Here is a 5,681-nt window from a genome sequence, read left to right as displayed (position 1 = left end):
AACACTTTCACTCGAGAACTGCCTTTTCATCTCAGAGTCCAAAACCAGACTTGGATGAGAAATTAAATATAAGAGAGACCACATAACCACAGACGAGAGGCAGACAGAATTTTCTATCAAACCATCTGCTTATCCCCTCTGACTTCTCAGCCTTTCCTTCAGCCTCCCTAAAAGATCAATTAATTTTCCTTCATACTGCAAATACACCGGCTCGTTTTTAACTCTCTCGGAAGTCTGAAATACCAACCAAAAAAAACCTCTGCAGAGTCCCACAGAAAAGAAGCTGACTAAGGCCACGTTTTCAGATCTCCACATCCTTCAAAAGATAGGAGCAATGCCACAAGCATAAATGGCTGAGAAGTGCAATTCAGCTTTGGATTAGAAGTGTTATAAGGAAAAGATTTAATGAAAACCTTTATAATTCATAAAAAATCTCAGATTCCTATGGAGTGAGAGCCAACAAACAACATGGAGAGGGGGGCTGGTTTTAGCAAAAGTACTTCTCCTGTTTCAGCAAATAACCTTCAGACGAGATAAACATGAGCTAGTATATCTTGATGCATCCACTAATCAGACTAGAGAAAGAGATATAATTATAGAAAAAGTGGCATATTCCTTTGGACAGAGTTGGTAAGCAGAAGTCTACAAGTAAGGAAAAAAAAAAAAGCATGAAGGCATGTGCATTGCAAAGGAATTACAATGAAAAACCATGTGTTACTCAAATGTTTCATAATCAAACAGGATGAGCCAACACTAATTAAAGGCCAAATTCTGCTTTGAAAGTACAAGTTAGTCTCACATTTACAGCAGCAATGATGGAGGAACAAAGTTTGGACATGACCTTCTCTTTCTTTAATGTCCTCTGTGCCAGAAGGCAGATTTACAAAGGTCTTTTATGAGCTAAATGGGCATATGGGCCCATTGACACAAACACTGGGACCTGCAGAAAATCCTCCCAGGATGCCTGGAGTGGCTTTTTAAATTTTTAATCACAAACAAATGAATCACGTCAGAAGGAGTACACAGAAAAAGAGCTGCTACCGTTGCCATCAGCACTCATATTTTTAAGAAACTGAACTTAAACTTGCTGAATCTAAGATCTGCAAGTTCCTTCTTTCTGTTATTTGCATGCACACTCTCAGTCCAACAGAGCATCCCCAAAATTAAAACAATAGATTAATTTTTAAAAAGCATGTAATGTCAATTTTTAGAAAAATCTACCATAGTAGAGTAAAATTATTTCATTGCTTTCTCATCTTTTCAATTTAATCTGAAATATGGACATCGTGTTAAGTCCTTCTCTCAGTAAGTTTCCTATTCATTCAACTTACAGTAGGAACTACTCTTTTTTAACATCTATAATCAAGCCAAATCTGAGTTTCTCCAACATAATTACTCTAAACTACTTCCTTCTCTTTTCATATGCACATATTGACTTAAATTGCTTTTTGCATTTGAATTGGAGCAACTGAAATTGGAATTGAGCAAAATATTTAATATTATTAGATCAACAGTTCTTTACACTTTCCAAATACGGTTTTATAATCTGGGGGGAGCAATGTGAGTTATCCTTACTAACTGAGACTTGGCCTGGCAATTTCACTGTAGTGCAGGCTAATCACTGCCTGTTTAGCCTAGAAAACATCTCATCTTCTGAAATATTGAGTTGTGTTCTTTGAAAGATGTATTTTGTTGCATTGTGTTGTTGTTGTTTTGCTGAAACATCTTCCTTGAATGTTTTTTGAGATAAGTTGGTAAAATGTAGATCATCTGAATGTCTACAGTTGCCTGCATCATCCTTCTCTTTATTTACTGTAGTCTACAGACCTTGAGACCTTGACAGCAGTGCCATTATCCAAGTCACTTTCAGAAATATGAACACTGTGGCTACAGCAAGATCTTAAACTCACACACTAGAGGACTTTTGCATTTCCTAATTATTTGTCTTTGGTGTGAGGTGATGCCTGCAGCTCCCAACAGCAAACTGATCTCTCCTAGGTACGAGGTGATGAGTAAATGAAGACTGCTAGGGAAAATGAGCATAATAACTTGTTGACAGGCATTTTTCCCAGTTGTCATATATACCCACACCCATGCTCCCTTTTCTCTTTCTGAGTTAAATGTTTTAATTTTGACCAAGCTTGTGCTCAGCTTCAGCACAATGCCATTTAACATTTTTAGGGTCCAACCTAACACTTTTCCAAGTACGTGGAAAGAAAGACTGGACTCATTTCTCTAAGGGCTGGGGTCAGAATAGAGAAGGCTCCTGTACTTCTGCTACAGCAAAGGCCAGGGCCAGGGGTCCCAGTGCTGCAATCAGTCCCCTCAGAAGCACACCCCATGTGCATCCTTGTAATGCAGCGTGCTGCTGCGTGCAAAGCCCCTTCCCCAAGCCACAGCACTGCTCCACTCCTGTCCCAAGATCCTCGCTCCTCCCTCACCCCAGGCCATCACTCAAAGTGCTCTCCACACTTCCATCCTCATATTTACTGGCCTGACAATGAAGCCATCCAGACCTTTCCCTTTTGTTTTCAGAAGAACAAGGCAGGATTTTTTTTTTTTTTTTTTTGCAGATCCTTTTTATGTGCCCAGTGTGGGTTTTCCTAGAGACGACTGGCACAAGCTGCTGCAAGGTATGATACTTCTGCACCAAACCCGCTGGGCTTCATCACTGGTGCTTTCTTTCTTTTCTCTCCCCCTTCCCTCCCTGTCTCTGGCACCAGCAGCAACCGTTTTCATTCCTGACATCACACTGTAATTTAAGAAAACTCATTCTACAGTTTAAAAAACTATTTTTATGACTGCATCTATTCAGATAAATCTTCCACGAGTCTTTGTAGCAGAGCTATTGAAGCAAGCAGGAGTCTCAAAATGGATCTGAAAAGTGCTTATTAAAATTGTTATATCTAAAAAAGACTTGCTAGGAAATCTTTACACAGGCTTCAATTCCAGGAAGCAGATATGATCTTCCCCCAAAATGTGATGATCAGACAGAGAAAAAAACACATTGAGACAAATCAACCTGGTAAAAAGAAATAATGAGAAGAAAAAAATATAATGTGGAAAACACCGCCTTGAAGCAGAGTTCACATCCCAACAAAGAAGAAGCTCCAAGGACTGCATAAAATTAACTAGGACCAGTGTTATTGGTATTGACGTCTTCAGGGAGGCGGTGGACGGTGGCACAGACCTTTGAGAGAGAAACAGGGCAGAGCATGAGTCCTTCCTTGAAAGCATGGACTTTCAAGGCTCCTGACCTTAAAGAGTTTCTGCTCCCAGAGCAAGACAGAGCTTGTGGAGAGGGTGAGAGCAGGGGCCAGTGTGACCGCGGTGTGCGTGACAAAAGACACCCAGCGCCCAGGGCTGCCTCCCTCTGCCCCTTGCCCCATTTGCAAGGCCCAGTTGCACTGAAAGGGTTAAGTACAAGCAAGGATAATTGTGAGTTCTAGCTGCACCTCACGCTGAGCTATTATTAATTACTTATTGATGGGGGAACATTATCCATATCATAAATGTTACATGAGTAAATGAGGAATATGAATGAGCGGGATCTATTCATCTGTTGGTGAGCACGTCTCTCGCAGGGAGTGTTACAGAGCCACAGGATGTCCCCAAGTTTCAGAATTTGCATTCCCACCTCTGAGCTAGATGAAAGACTTGCAAAAGCATATGTATCTAGATAGCTCCTTAATGACTCTGCCTCTCAGGGGATTTCTGTGCATCACTTATTCAGGAGAAAGACAGCAATAGGTTGTACCATGTGCACTTACCAATAATAATTGCTTTTTAAGCAGCTGTTTTCTTCTGCAAAGAACTTAACAGGCACCTACTATCAATCCTCACAATGAGGGAAGGTTACAGATCTTCCAAAGAGGCAGGCAGGGAGCTGTGGGATGGCAACTGAAGACATTTCCATAGCCTAGAGCTGCGTCTGCACTGCAATTAGAAGATACATATGGAGAGAAACAGTTGGTGCTGAGGACCTAATGCCCACATTATTCAGAAACTGGGGGAGATTTACTCCAGCCTTGTCTGACGGCCTGAATGCCCATTGGCAGTGGGAGCACTCCTCTCATTTCTTCCAAGAGCTGCGTTCATTAACTCTGAGACCACTCTGCAATGCAAACCGACCATGTCAGCACAGACAGCTGGAAGAAAATGCTTCAAGATGCATTCCTGATCTGAACAAAACCACTACTGAAATGCACTTTTTCATCCTGTCTAGCATCCTGTTCCTCAATACCGTTGAGAACACTGAAATAAGTCATGCACAAAGGCACAACTCAAGGAGAAGAAAGGCTGCACAGTCATTTCTCTTTTGACCAAGCTCGTACACTTTTCATGTTGCTTTGATAATAAAGAGAGGGAAAGTCTGAGGCAGAGCTATTCAGCTAAACCACACTCTGCTGCCTTGTTGTGAGGAAAGAAATTCCAAGCTTTTCTACTTTGCCTATTGAGTTGTAAAATTTTGTATAATTTCAAAGGTTTATTTAACTTCCCCCTGCATTAATGAGATATTTTTCATTTTATTTGTCTCTGAGAATTCAGCAGTTTTCTGGAGATAACCATTCCCCTTCTAGTTTCCTTACCACCTATTTCTGCACAGCAGAGGAAAATGAGCTGCTTTTTGCTCAGCAGCAGACCTCTAGTAGCTGCCGCAGCTGCAGAGGTAAGCACCTTTCACAGCAATACCAAACTCTCCTTCTCAGACCCTCAGTGCCAAAGTCATGCATTGATTTTGATGCAACAGAATTAATGCTCCCGAGGCATCCTTCCTGCAGCTGTGCAGACAAGAGCAGGAGGGAGCCCTGCCCTAGGGCAAGAACCACAGCAAGGTGGGCAGAACTGCAGTCTCTGCGTCCGCTGGGTTGGTTGTGAGAGCAGGGGTTTCCAGTCCTTCCTTGTGCACCTTTCTGAAGCTGGGACTTTTTAAATAAATGGCTAAATACATAAATGACTACTTTTCTTTTCCCCATCCCAATACTCACAGCAGCAGCATTTCTGACAGCTTTCAATCAAAGCAATCCTGTTTCAAGCAAGTAAATTTGTTTTTTTTCTTTCTTTCTGCCAGCTGCTGGGTGACTGCATGGGTGGGAACAAGCACAACAAAACTTCTGCTTTTTCCCAGGTCGTTCGGTCACAACTTCAGCCTTTGGCTCTGGTCTCTCACTGGTGCTCCCGGCTCCTGGCAGCAGGATCCCAGGCACCCCTCTTCACTCGGGCTTCCTCCACCACAGTTTTTCCCTGCAGCCTGGGCTTTGCATCCTAGGGGGTGCTGGACCCCACGGCCCTGAGTATCCTGAAGCTCCCCGCATCCTCTGCTTGTGGCCAAAACGTCTTCGGTCAATATTTTCTGGTGGTGAGCTGCTGAATGATCCTCTGTTTGCTGCTGGATCTTAGATCCAGCTTTTCTGTGCTTTTAAAAATTTTCCATTTTAGAAAATGGCAAACTGGTCTGTTTCTGCTACTTAGTGACATGCGTGACAGCACCACAGCAGAAATATAGTACATGCCCTTTATTTAGTCTCTGTAAAGCTCTTGTGTTAGTGCTTAATGTAATATATTACTGAGTAATCTAAACTGTGCCCACAAAATGAGCATAAATTGGCATCAAAGTTAGGACAATGCAACTGGTGTTGTTAATTCCCAGCCATGTATTGTAATCCAGTATTCGTCTGAGG

At 42.2% G+C, this 5,681-nt stretch overlaps 1 long non-coding RNA gene across 1 annotated transcript; it reads right to left on the bottom strand.

Moving 5' to 3' along the window:
- Positions 1-1,048: 1,048 nt before the first annotated feature.
- LOC310881040 lies at positions 1,049-5,226 on the bottom strand. The gene is made up of 3 exons (XR_014572077.1): positions 4,989-5,226; positions 3,771-3,936; positions 1,049-3,190 (listed from the first exon to the last, which is right to left on the bottom strand). It is a non-coding gene; the product is annotated as an uncharacterized lncRNA (long non-coding RNA).
- Positions 5,227-5,681: the final 455 nt, after the last annotated feature.

The sequence above is a fragment of the Anser anser genome, assembly GCF_964211835.1.
Source record: "Anser anser genome assembly, chromosome: 1".
In the NCBI taxonomy this organism is placed as follows: Eukaryota; Metazoa; Chordata; class Aves; order Anseriformes; family Anatidae; genus Anser; species Anser anser.
This window is presented reverse-complemented; position numbering and strand designations above follow the sequence as displayed.